This window comes from Herpailurus yagouaroundi, unplaced genomic scaffold, assembly GCF_014898765.1.
Source record: "Herpailurus yagouaroundi ecotype Mexico unplaced genomic scaffold, PumYag 67294, whole genome shotgun sequence".
Taxonomy (NCBI): domain Eukaryota; kingdom Metazoa; phylum Chordata; class Mammalia; order Carnivora; family Felidae; genus Herpailurus; species Herpailurus yagouaroundi.
In genome coordinates, this window is record NW_024420122.1 from 37,863 (window position 1) to 52,116 (window position 14,254).

General features: G+C 40.1%; 1 protein-coding gene across 1 annotated transcript in view; it reads left to right on the plus strand.

The window, feature by feature from the left end:
• The window catches only part of LOC121024879 (MICOS complex subunit MIC27-like), a 63,636-nt gene that overhangs the window by 14,768 nt on the left and 34,614 nt on the right, over window positions 1–14,254 (plus strand). The window lies entirely within an intron of this gene.

Consider the following 14,254-nt stretch of genomic DNA (forward strand, 5'->3'; position numbering starts at 1 on the left):
ATGACTATTATTCTAAATTCACTTTCTGTTATATTATTTAAATCCTTTTTGATCAGCTCATTAGCTGTTGTTATTTCCTGGAGATTCTTCTGAGGGGAATTCTTCCGCTTGGTCATTTTGGATAGTCCCTGGCGTGGTGAGGACCTGCAGGGCACTTCCCCTGTGCTGTGGTGTATAACTGGAGTTGGTGGGCGGAGCCGCAGTCAGACCTGATGTCTGCCTCCAGCCCACCGCTGGGGCCACAGTCAGACTGGTGCGTGCCTTCTCTTCCCCTCTCCTAGGGGCGGGATTCACTGTGGGGTGGGGTGGCCTGTCTTGGCTACTTGCACACTGCCAGGCTTGTGATGCTGGGGATCTGGCGTCTTAGCTGGGGTGGGTAGGCAAGGTGCACAGGGGCAGGAGGGGCAGGCTTAGCTTGCTTCTCCTTAGGTGATCCACTTCAGGAGGGGCCCTGTGGCAGCAGGAGGGAGTCAGATCTGCTGCCGGAGGTTTGGCTCCGCAGAAGCGCAGAGTTGGGTGTTTGCGCGGAGCGAGTAAGTTCCCTGGCAGGAACTGGTTCTCTTTGGGATTTTGGCTGGGGGATGGGCGGGGGAGATGGCGCTGGCGAGCGCCTTTGTTCCCCACCAAACTGAGCTCTGTCGTCCGTGGGCTCAGCAGCTTTCCTTCCCTTTGTCCTCCAGCCTTCCCGCTTTCTGAGCAGAGCTGTTAACTTATGACCTCCCAGCCGCTAAGTCGCGCTTGCTGTCGGAACACGGTCCGTCAGGCCCCTCCGCTTTTTGCAAGCCAGACTCGGGGGCTCTGCTTGGCCGGCGAGCCGCCCCTCCGCCCCAGCTCCCTCCCGCCAGTCCGTGGAGCGCGCACCGCCTCCCCGCCCTTCCTACCCTCTTCCGTGGGCCTCTCGTCTGCGCTTGGCTCCGGCGACTCTGTTCTGCTAATCCTCTGGTGGTTTTCTGGGTTATTTAGGCAGGTGTAGGTGGAATCTAAGTGATCAGCATGATGCGCCGTGAGCCCAGTGTCCTCCTACGCCGCCATCTTCCCTCCTCTCTCTAATCTTTATTATTTAACTTCTTGTGATGGCTTTAGGCTTTATTTGCTTATCTTTTTCTAGCTAGTTTAGGTATAAGTTTAGGTTGTGAATTTGAATGTTATTTTCTTGATGTAGGCCTATATTGTTATATATTTCCCTCTTATGACCACATTTGCTGCATCCCGAAGGTTCCAGCGAGTTATATTTTCATTCTCATTTGTCTCTAAGTTTTTTTTATATCGTCTTTGATTTCCTGGTTAACCCATTCATTCTTTACAAGAATTTCTTTTATCTCCATGTATGTATGGTCTTTTCTACATTTTTTCTTGTGGTTGACTTCAAGTGTCATAGCATTGTGGTCTGAAAACATACATGGTATTATTTCAGTCTTTTTCTACTTGTTGAAGGCTGATTTGTGACCCAGTATATGATCTATTCTGGAGACTGTCACATGTGCACTTGAAGAGAATGTGTGTTCTACTGCTTTAGGATGAAATGTTCTGATTGTATATGTTAAATCCATCTAGTCCAGTGTGTCATTCGAAGCCATGGTTTCCTTGTTGGTTTTCTGCCTAGATGAGCTGTCCATTGCTCTAAGTGGGGTGTTGAAATCCACTACTATGATTGTGTTATTATCAATGAGTTTCTTTATGTTTGTTATTTTTTTAATGTTTATTTACTGTGAGAGAGAGAGCGTGAGGGAGGGGCAGAGAGAGAGGGAGAGAGATTATTCCAAGTAGGCTCCTCGCTGTCAGTGCAGAGCCCAATGTGGGGCTTGATCTCATGAACTGTGAGATCATGCCCTGGGCCAAAATCAAGAGTTGGACGCTTAACTGACTGAGCCATCCAGGTGTCCCAGTTTATGTTTGTTATTTATATATATATATATATATATGGGTGCTTTCAAGTTTGGGGCAGAAATATTTATGATTGTTTGATCTTCCTGTTGTATAATTCCCTTTATTGTGACATAGTTCCATTATTTATCTCTTGTTATAGTCTTTGGTTTAAAATGTAGTTTTAAGTGTGGCTAGTTTGGCTATATTTTGATGTTTGTTAGCATGAGAGATGGTTTTTCATCCTATCACTTTTAATCTGTAAGTTTGTTTAGGTCTAAAATGAGTCTCTTACAGACAGCATATACATGGGTTTTTTTTTTTTAATCCATTTTGATATCCTATATCTTTTGATTGGAGCATTTAGTTCATTTAGATTCAGAGTGATTATGGATAGATATGAATATAATGCTATTGTATTATTTGAGAAGTGGTTGGGGGGCGCCTGAGTGGCTCAGTCGGTTAAGTGCCAGACTTCTGCTCAGGTCATGATCTCACGGTTTGTGGGTTCGAGCCCCACATCAGGCTCTGTGCTGACAGCTCAGAGCCTGGAGCCTGCTTCAGATTCTGTGTCTCCCTCTCTCTTTGCCCCTCCCCTGCTTGTGCTCTATCTCTCTCTCAAAAAAACAAACATTAAAAAAAAAAAGAGAGAAGTGGTTGGTTCTGGAAATTTTCTCTGTTCCTTTCTAGTCTTTGTTATTTTTGTTCTTTCTTTACCACTCAAAAGATTTCTTTCAGTATTTCCTGTAGGGCTGGTATAGTGGTCATGAATTCTTTTAGTTTTTGTTTGTCTGGGTAACTCTTTATGTCTCCTTCTATTCTGAATGACAACCTTTCTGGTTATATTATTCTTGGCTGCATATTTTTCCCCTTCAGCACAATATATATATTATGCCACTGCCTTCTGGCCTGCCAGGTTTCTGTGGGGAGATCTGCTGCTAACCTGATGTGTCTTTCCTTGTAGGTTAGGGATTTCTTTTCCCTTGCTGCTTTCATGATTCTTTCCTTATCTCTGTATTTTACAAATTTTACCTACAGTGTGTCTTGGTGTTGGCCAGCTTTTATTTTGATGGGAGTTCTTGTGCCTCCTGGATTCAGAGTTATGTTTCTTTCCCCTGATTAGGAAAGTTTTCAGGTATAATTTGGTCAAATAAAATTTCTGCCCTTTTTTCTCTCTCTTCTTCTTGTGGGACTCTTATACTGTGAACGTTATTATGCTTTATGGAGTCACTGATTCTCTTAAGTCTATTCATGATCCAATATTTTTCTTCCCCTCTTTTCCGCTTCATTTTTTCCATAATTTCATTCTCTGTGTCACTTATTCCTCCCTGTACTTCTTCCATCCTTGTTGACATTACTCTCAGTTGGTTTTGCATCTCAGTGACAGCATTTTTTATTTTGGCCTGGCTAGTTTTTAGGTCTGTCATCTTTTAGGTAATGGTCTCTATTGCTATGCTTTTTTCAGGACCAGCCAGTATTCTTATGTTGTTTTAAATTCTGGTTTAGGCATATTACTTATATCTATTTTGATTACCACCAGGACCTCAACCTCTTCTTGTTCTTTCTTTTGGGATGAATTCCTCTGTCTTGGAATTTTGTCTAAGACTCTGTTTTTTGTGTGTTAGGAAAGTGTTTCTGGTCCTATTTCCATTAGAACTGAACTTTGCAGCACTCTGTGGTCAGTGTACCTGTTGTGTGTGGGGGTTTTGTGCTGGTCTTCTGGAAGAGATACTTGCTACTGCTCTGGCTCTCAATCACACTTTCCCCAGTAAAAAGGCACCTGCACAGCACAGTGGTGTGGAGCTTGTTTTAAGAGGCTCAAACCTCCTCTGTGTGCTATGTGCTGCTTGATGAAGTCTGTCCATGCTGATGGGAAGTTTGAAAAATGGCGTCGGCCTGCCCTCTTACCTGGATAAGGGAGTTCATTTCTGCCACTGTGCAGGAATCCCTCACAGAAGAGTGAACAGTCTCATCTTGTGTCCCACGTTTCTGTCAGATTACTACCTTTATCCTGTCCATGTCAAAGTTGTCTTGATTCCTAGCAGCCCAGTTCTCCTGTTTTATCTCAGGTGTGCAACTGTGTTCCAGAACTGCAAATTTTAGGGACCTGGCATGGCAGAGATCCATGCTGATCCTCTGGGGGAGGCTCTTGCTGTGCTTTGGCTAGTACCGGTTTGTCCCAGTAAAGTAGTTGCATGACCACGCATGGGCTTGGATTGTATGGTAAAGCAAACATTTGGCATCCAGGTAGCTGTTCTTAGCAGGTGTGTCTCTGAATGCTAATTAATCGGGCAGCTCATTGGCACCCACTGGGTCTTTTGTTTCTTGAGAGGCAGTGTCACCTCTTCCAAATGCACTGGGTGCAGGAAGTCTCTCCCAGTGTGATCCAGAGGATCCTCAGAACGGGTGATCATGAAGACTTCTAAAATTTTAGACTTTGAGTTCAGCTGCTTGTAAAAACTTGCAATAATCAGCCCTTCTCATTTCTCCAGTCAATGTTTTGGGGGAGGTGTTTTTCTTGTGCAGTCTCCTCAGTGCTACTTTATCTCTCTCTCTCTCTCTCCCTGTCTCTCTCTCTCTCTCTCCCTGTGTCTCTCTTCTCTCTGTGATCAGGGCTCCCTCCCTTCTGCACTATCCATGATTGTTTTCTCCCTCACATCATGTCTCCACACCTCCTGCCTTCCACAGTGTTTTCTCTTTTCTCCCTCTAGATGTGCAGTTTGTTCCCTCAGTTCTCAGATAGTTTTCCTGGGTGTTCAGAATGACTTGATAATTATTTAGCTGTGTTTGAGGGACAAAGCACTGATAAGATCTTCCTACAACTCTGCCTTCTTTACTCTTTCCCTGAATTTTTTTAAGCAAAATCTTCAGTAGAGAATCCAAGACATGCAAAATTAACATTGTGATACATGACAAAATCTGTATGGCTCCAAAGGTTCTATTTTCCCACCATTTCAGTTTTTTCTATGTAGCTGTCAAATTTTCCCAGCACCATTTACTGAAGAGACTTTCCTTTCCATATTGTATGTTCTTGCATCCTTTGACAGAAATTGACCATAAATGGATAGTTTTATTTCTTGACTCTTTGCTGTTCTGTTGATCTGTGTGTCTGTTTTTTTTTTTTTTAATGTTTATTTATTTTTGAGAGAGATAGAGACAGAGTGTGAGCAGGGGAGGAGCAGAGAGAGAGAAAGACAGAGACACAGAATCTGAAGTAGGCTCCAGGCTCTGAGCTATCAGCACAGAGCCTGACATGGGGCTTGAACCCACGAACCACGAGATCATGACCTGAGCCAAAGTCGGTTGCTTAACTGACTAAGCCACTCAGGCTCCCCTGTATGTCTGTTTTTATGCCAATATCATACTCTTTTCATTACTATAGCTTTGTAGTATAGTTTGAAATCAGGTATAGTGTGATACCTCAGGCTTTTTTCTTTGTCAAGATTGTTTTAGCTTTAGGGTCTTTGTCATTCCATATATATTTCAGGATTATTTCTTCTGTTTCTGTGGAAAATGCCACAGAATTAATGCCATGGAATTTTTATAGGGATTGCATTGAATCTGTTAATTGCCTTGGGTTTTATAGTCATTTTTAACATTAACTCTTCCAGTCCAAGAGCATGAAATATATTTCCATTTTTTGTGTCTTCACTTTCTTTAATTAATGTCTTATAGTTTTCATTCTACTGATCTTTCACCTCCCTGGAAGAATTCATTCCTTGTCATTTTCCTTTTTTCATGCAATTGTGAATGGGACTGTTTCCTTGATTTCTCTTTCTGATAGTTATTAGTGTTTAGAAACGCAGTAGATTCCTGTGTGTTAATTTTGTATTCTTCAACTTTATCTAATTCATGCATTAGTTCTAACAAATTATTTTTTGTGGGTTCTTCAGGGTTTTCCATGCATAATATGCTGTGTGTATACGGCAGTTGTACTTTTTCCTTTCCAATTTGGATGCCTTCTATTTCTTTTTCCTACCTAATTGATGTGACTAAGCGTACAATACTGTGTTGAATAAAAGCAGAGAGAGTGGGCATCCTCGTCTTATTCATTGTCTTAGGGGAAAAACTTTTCAGTTCTTCATCATTGAATAGCCCTGGGTTTGTCATATATGACTTTTGATATGTTGAAGTATGTTCCTCCTTACCCACATTGTTTACAGTTTTTGTCATAAATGGTTTTTTAATTTTGTCAAATGTTTCTCTACCTATTGAGATGATCATGTGGTTTTTATCTTTCATTTTGTTACCATGGTGTATCATGTTTGATTTGCAGATGTTGAATATCCTTGTGTCCCTGAAATAAATCACTTGATCATAATGTATGATCTTTTTAGTTTACTGTTGAACTCAGTTTGCTAATATTTTGTTGAGGATTTTTGCATCTGTGTTCATCAGGGATATTGGCCTGTATTTATTTTCCAGCGTCCTTGTCTAGTTTGATAGCAGAGTAATACTGGCCTCATACAATGAGTTTGGAAGAGTTTCCTCATCTTCAATTCTTTGGAAGATTCTGAGGATGCATATTAAATCCTTTTTGAAGGTTTGGTAGTATTCATCAATGAAGCCGTCTGGTGCTGGACTTTTGTGTTTTGGGAGTTTTTTGATTACTGACTCAATTATGTGTATTTATATTTCCTATTCATGATTCAGTCTTGGAAAATTGCATGTTTCTATAAATCTATTTATAGTTTCCAGTTTGTTGGCATATAACTGTTCCCTGTAGTCTTATTTGATGCTTTATGTTTCTGTAGTACTGGTTGCAACTACTCCTTTATTTCTGATTTAATTTTGAAGCCCCTCCTCTTTTGTGTGTGTGTGTGTGTGTGTGCGCACGCGCACGTGTGTGTGTGTATGTGAGTCTAACTAAATGTTTATTAATTTTGTTTATCTTCTCAAGAAACTGGTTCCTAGTTTGATCTTTACTATTGTCTTTCTTGTCTCTTCATTTATTTCCACTTTGATCTTTATTATTTCCTTCCTTCTACTAACTTCAGGCTTTGTTCTTCTTTTTTATAGTTACTTTGTGAAAAGTTATATTGTTTATTTGAGATTTTTCTTGTTTCTTGAGATAGGCCATAAACTTATGGCATGCAGCTTTTGCTGCATCCCATAGCTTTTGGTATGTCATGTTTCTATTTTCATTTGTCTCTATGTATTATTTTATTTATCTCATGATTTCTTCTATTACCCAGAAAATGTATCCCAGTAGTTTTTCAGTAACATGCTGTTTCATCTCTATGTGTTTATAGTTTTTATAGTTTTCTTATAGTTGATTTCTAGTTTCATACCATTGAGGTTTGAAAACAAGCTTCATAAGATTTCATTCTTGCATTTTTGAGACTTGTTTTGTGGCCTAACATGTGATCTATCCTTGAGAATATTCCATGTACACTTGAAAAGAGTGTGTATTCTGCAGCTATGGAATGAGATGTTCTGTATATATCTATTAAGTCTGCCTCATCTAATGTGTCATTTAAGGCCAATGTTTCCTTGTCGATTTTCTATGTAAATGATATATTCATTGATATAAGTGTGGTATTAAAATCCCCTACTATTATTGTGTTGCTGTCCATTTCTCCTTTTAGGGCTTTTATTATTTCCTTTCTATATTTTGGTGTTTTATGGCTCATGCATATATATTTATAAATGTTACATCTTTCTGCTGGATTGACCCCTTTATTTTATGTAGCACCCTTCTTTTTTTTTTTTACAGTCTTTATTTTAAAGTAATATTTTGTCGGGGCGCCTGGGTGGCGCAGTCGGTTAAGCCTCCGACTTCAGCCAGGTCGCCATCTCGCGGTCCGTGAGTTCGAGCCCCGCGTCGGGCTCTGGGCTGATGGCTCAGAGCCTGGAGCCTGTTTCCGATTCTGTGTCTCCCTCTCTCTCTGCCCCTCCCCCGTTCATGCTCTGTCTCTCTCTGTCCCAAAAAAAATAAATAAAAACGTTGAAAAAAAAAATTAAAGTAATATTTTGTCTAATATGAGTGTAGCTACACCATCTTTTTTGTTGTTTTTTTTTTCTATTTGCATGGAATACTTTTCCATCTCTTCACTATTAGTCTGTTTGTCTTTACTTCTGAAGTGTGTCTTCTGTAGGTTGTATATAAATGTGTCCTGTATATTTATTCTTTCAGCCACTTTATGTCTTTTGATTTGAGAACTTAGTCCATTTACATTTAGAGTAATTATTGATAGTTATATACTTATTGTCATTTCATTAATTGTTTTCTGGCCATTTTTGTAGTTCTTCTCTGTTCTTTTCCTCTGTCTTCACTTGTGGTTTGATGACTTTCTTTAGTGATATGTTTGGTTTCCTTTATCTTCTTTTATATGTTTACTATAACTTTTTTTGTGTGTGGTTACTGTGCGTTTCACATATATCATATATATAACTGTATTTTGAGTTGATAGCAACTTAAATTTGAACACATTCTAAAACTACATTTTTATTCCCCTTCCACATTTTATCTTTTTGATGTCATTTTATGTCTCTGAACTAATTATTATAGTTTTAGTTAATTTTACTGCTTTTGTCTTTTAACCTTTATTGCATTTTTATAAGTGACTGGTCCACTTCCTTTAATATACATTTACCTTTTCTAATGGTATTTTTGTTTTGTTTTCTTTCTATTAGTGTCATTTCTTTTCAGGTTAAAATAGTCTTTTTAAATATTTTTTTGTAAGTCTGGATTAATAGTGATGAACTCCTTTAGATTTTGCTTATTTGGAGCTCTCTTTACTTCTGTTGTAAAGGGTAATCTTGCCTCTATTCTTGGTTAGAAGTTTTTTTCCTTTCAGGACTTTGAATATGTCATATCATTCCTTTTTGGCTTGCAGTGTCTGCTGAGAAATCTTCTGGTAGCCTTAGGGATCTCCCTTGTGTGTAGCAATTTGTTTTTCTCTTATTGCTTGGAAGATTCTGTCTTTAACTTTTGACATTTTAGTTATAATGTGTCTTGATATGTCTTTCTTTGGTTTCATCTTGTTTGGAACTTTCTGCACTTCCAGGACCTACATGTCTATTTCTTTCTCCAGGTTAGGGAAGTTTTTAGCCATTATTTCATTAAATAATTTTGCTGTCCTTTTCTCTCTTTTTTTGTTACCCTATAGTGCCAACATTATTTTGCTTGGTGATGTCCCAGAAGTCCCTTAAATTCTCTCTTTTTTTTTTCCCAATTCTTTTTTCTTTTTCCAGCTCTGTCTGGGTGAATTCCATTGCTGTGTATTCCAGATCACTAATCCATTTTGCTTCATCCAGTCTGCTGTTGAACCCCTGTTGTGTATTTTTCAGTTTGCTCATTGTATTTTTCAGCTATGTGACTTCAGTTTGGTACCTTCTTATATTTTATGCATCTTTGTTGACATTCTCACTGTGTCTGTTCTGTTTGGTTCCTGAGTTTGGTGAACATCTTTAGGACCATTACTTTGAATTCTTTATCAGGTAGATTACTTATCTTTGTATCATTAAGGTTCCCCCCCCCGACCCCCCCACCCTGGCTAAGGTTTTATCTTGTTTCATTTGGAACATATTACTGGTTTTTTTTTTTTCCATTTTGTTTGACTCTGTTTCTGTTCATATGTATTAGGCAAAACAGTTGCCTCTCCTATCTTGAAGTGGTGGTCTTATGTAGTTGATGATACATACTTCTTATTCAACCTTGCCCTAGTGCTTGGTTGTCTCTCAAACGTTTGTGGTTGTTTAGTCTACCTGATGTTTTCATAATGTGTTCCTATTGTGAGGGTGTACCAAGACTGTCATCATTACAAGTGCAGTAATCTTACTTAGCACCTAATTTCAGACTGATATCAGGAAGCAGCTTTGAAAGCATGTAAGTATTTACATTTTTGTAGTGCCACATTTATAATTTCTGCTGTCCTCCAGTTCATGAGATCTTGGTATGCCCTGGGTGATACTTGCAAAAATTAGGGTTCCAGATGAATATATAAGCTCCTTTCTGGGACATCTCAAAGTCAAAGGGGTGTACAAGGATGACATCTCCCTGTTTATGTTCCTGGGAATACCTCCTTAGCCTCTAGATATATGGGAAACCTGAAGCCTGTCCCTAGACTAAAGCTCCAGGCTAAGCATATAGGACTTTTTCATAGGAAGACTGGGGTTGTGTTTCATTCTCTTGTCTGCAGTGCCCTGGGTTGGAGACCTGCTAAGGACTATCTTTCCAATTTTTACATTTCCATGGAACTCAGGGAAGCCAGCCTCCTTGGCTTCCAGGCCTAAGTCATCAAGGAGTATCTTCTTTGGGAACTGTGTATGCCCACAGGCTTTAGCTGGAGAGTGTAGGGGGTTGGGCATACTCACTGGTTTTAGAAAGGCAGCAGGGGAAATATTTTGTCTACCCATACCTTTGGGCTTCAAGAATTCAATGAGAGAATGCCTTGTCTGTAGGAGAATGCCATGACTACTTGCACTTGCTAGCCCTAGCCAGGGAAGGGCAGAATGTCACAAATGTCTGTGCTTAGTGACTTTAGCCAGGGAGTGGGAGAGTGCTGTGATTGTTTGTGCTAGCTTGCCCCAGCTAGAAGCAAGGTAGTGCTGCAACCCCTCACACTCTCTGCCTTCAGCAAGGCAGCAGGATAGTGCCTCAACCTTTCTTTCACTCTACCTGTATTACCAAGTCAGTGAGAGAGTGCCATGTCTGAGTGCGCCCACCTGTGCTATCAGAGTAGGTGGGGAATATAAAATTAGTGTCTGTCAGCACCTCTGTCTTTGAAGAGATTTTCAACTGTCCCCTCCCTCTCCATCAGATGCTTTTAGGTAGGCAAATAATTCTCCTTTACATATAGTGTAGGTGCTTTCAAACTGCTGTTTTTTCACTGGATCTCAGTATGAGTGAAAGAAGCCCTTTAAAAGGGTAGTCTCAGTTTCCTGTAGTGAATTGGGTCCCTTGGATGTTAATACCTTTGGTTTTCTCAGGTAGACTTTTCTGTGTGTGGCGCCATCTCTGAAGTGCAGATTCCAGGCATTGGGATGGTTGATGTGGGCCATCAATCCCTTGCTCCTCCAGAAGCAGTACTGGATTGTTAGATTCCTCCCTATTGTGTGTTGCCTTGCCGGGGAGCTGTTTTTGGTGAGACTGTATCTTTGTCTTACTTGTCTCAGTCTGGTCTTTTTATGCTTTTTGTGGAGAAGTAGTTCATCTAGTTTTCAGATCTTTTTCAGAATGCCACGATGTTGCAGAAATCTTATTTATTTATTTTTTAAATCTTCTTTTGATCAACCAATTGCTATGATAGTGAATATGTCTGTTCTTGTTTCAGATATTTTGAGGATATGTTAATAGATGCATACAAGTTTAAGATTATAATATTTCTAGTTATTTAAGCTTTTTGTCTTGATAGAGTCACTTTATATCTAATAATGGATTTTGTCTTAAAGTCTATCTTGTCTAATATTTTTAAAAATTTTGTTTAATATTAATATAGCTCACAGTAGTTTTCTTTTGATTACAACTTGTCCAGTATGCCCTGTTCCCCACATTTTAGATATATGGTGTCATATTTTACATCATTTTATTATGTGAATCCCTTGACTGCTTTTTTCAAATATATTTGTTTTTACTGCTTTTGTATTTTTTACTTTTCATACTCTTACTTATGATATTTCCTTTCCACTCAAAGAGTCTTCTTCAGGGGTGCCTGGGCAGCTCACCTGGTTAAGCCTCCTCCAACTCTTGATTTCAGCTCAGGTCATAATCTCACGGTTTGTGAGATTGAGCCCCATGCCAGGCTCTGCACTGACAATGTGGAGCCTACTTGGGATTCTCTCTCCCTCTCTCAAAATAAATAAATAAACATTAAAGAGTCCTATTTAATATTTCTTGTGGGACTAGTTTAGTGGTCATGAAATACTTTAGTTTTTGTTTGAGAAATTCTTTCTCTCCCCCTTATTCTGAATGATAGCCTTGCTGAATGGAGTATTCTTGGCTGTGTATTTTTCCCTTTCTGCTCATTTCTTATATCATGCCACTCCCTTCTGGCCTGTAAAGTTTCTGCTGAATTATCTGCTGATAGCCTTATGGTGTTTCTCTTGTATACAAGTATCTTTTTTCTCTTGCAACCTTTAAAATTCTTTTTTTATCACATTTTTTTTGTCATTTTAATTACTGTGTGCCTTGGTGTGGACTTCCTTGGGTTTAATTTGTTGGGGGATGTCTGTGGATTGGGATATCTTGTTTCCTTCCACAAATTAGGGAAGTTTTCAGGTATTATTTTTTCAAAAAAAACTTTTCTTCCCCCTTTTCTCTCTCTTATTCTGGAATCCGATTAATGTGAATGTTATTACTCTTGATGGAGTGACTGAGTTTCCTGTCTATTCTCATTTTGCACATTTCTTTCCTCACCTGCCCAGTTTGATTACTTTTCATTACTCTGTCTTCCAGGTCATTAATTCATTTTCCTGCCTTCTCTAGCCTGCTATTAATTCCATCAAGTTTATTTTTAATTTCATTCATCGTGTTCTACAACTATTATTGGTTCATTTTTATCTCTTTGTTAAGGGTCTCACTGATGTCCTCTACTTTTTCTCAAGTCCAGTGCATATCTTTATGATCATTATTTCAAATTCTATATCTAGCATATTACTTATATCCATTTCAGTTAGTTCTCTTGCTGTGGTTTGAGCCTGTTCTTTCATTTGGGACATATTTCTCTGTCTCTTCATTTTGTCTAACTCTCTGTGTCTATTTCTGTGCATTAAGAAACTCAGCTAGGTCTTATGCTCTTGAAAGTAGTGGGAAGGGTGCACACTTTTAACAAGGTGGCACTGGTCCTCTTCCACAGGGGTCATGTAGTTTGTTTGGATACTGGGGATGTCCAGCGCTGGTTCAAAAAGCACACGTGGGTAGGGGGTGTGAGGTTTTTTTCCTTTAATGTTTATTTATTTATTTTGAGAAAGAGAGCATGGGAGGGGGCCAGAAAGAGTGAGGGAGAGAAGGAGAATCCCAAGTAAACTCTGCGCTATCAGCATAGAGCCTGATGTGGGGCTCAAATCTCACAATCATGAGATCATGACCTGAGCTGAAAACAAGAGTTGGATGCTTAACCGACTGAGCCAGGTGACCTACCCCCTCCCCAGTTTTTGTATGTGAGGGGCTTAGTTTTAACAAGGTGTGCACATAGTCTCTGGGAGGTGATCAGTCATTGCCCCCTGGGACTGAGGCTTGGAAAATGTGTGGATCAGGAGATGCGTTGTTGGTGAGGTTAATGCTGGTCTTCTGGATAGGGAACCCAAAGTGTATGACTGGAATGGATGGATCTGCCAAATCACAGGGTGTGGGGCTTGGTATAAGAAAGTTACTTAGGGGCGCCTGGGTGGCGCAGTCGGTTAAGCGTCCGACTTCAGCCAGGTCACGATCTCGCGGTCCGTGAGTTCGAGCCCCGCGTCGGGCTCTGGGCTGATGGCTCGGAGCCTGGAGCCTGTTTCCGATTCTGTGTCTCCCTCTCTCTCTGCCCCTCGCCCGTTCATGCTCTGTCTCTCTCTGTCCCAAAAATAAATAAACATTGAAAAAAAAATTTAAAAAAAAAAAAAAAAAAAAGAAAGTTACTTAGTGTCAGTGCTGCACTGGTTCCTTCAGGTGGCCTTGTATTTATGCTGAGGGACAGGGGAGGGAAATGTCACTTGCCAGCTCCTTTATTCCTGGAAGGGCCTCCCTGGTATCCCAGACTATCTGGGACTGCTCTGAGGTGAGTAAATAATTCTCCTTGTTTGCCCCAGGTGTGTTTCAAACTGCTGCTTCTACTCTAGATCTCATCAGACTGTTTATAGTGTTACCTCTTTAAGGGTGGGACTGAGCTTCCTAATGCCCTCTGGGGTCTTCCAGAGCTAAGACTGCTGATTTTTAAAATTCCAAGTTTTAAGTCCCTCTGGCTTTAAGAACTCACAAAATTTGACCTTTCTTGCTTTCAAAGCCAAATATTTTGGGGATTCTTCCCCCTGCCATCCCTGTGTGGGCTCCCCACTGTGATTGTTTCTTGCCAGAATTCTCTGCCCCTAGGTTCCCTCCTGACTCTGGATGCCCAGGGCTCTTTTAGCTCCCCACCAGGTCTCTGCCCTTCCTGTACTTTTTGTTGTGGTCTCTTCTCCACCTTTTGTCATGGAATTTGTTTTGCCAGTCTTTGCATTGTTTTCTGGGTTATTTACACTGATGTAAGTGTTACTTAGTTGTATCCACAGGGCCAGGTGAGCTTAGGGTCCCCTTACTCTGCCATCTCCCTCGCCTGCCAGTTGAGTTCTTTATTTTTTTAATTTCCAGTTCCAGAAGTTCTCTGTTTACATTAGCTTTGGTAATTTTTGTACTCTATTCCTCTGAACCCATATTTCCTTCTTTTATTTCTTTAAAAACAACAATAAATGTGCTTGATATTACATGTTC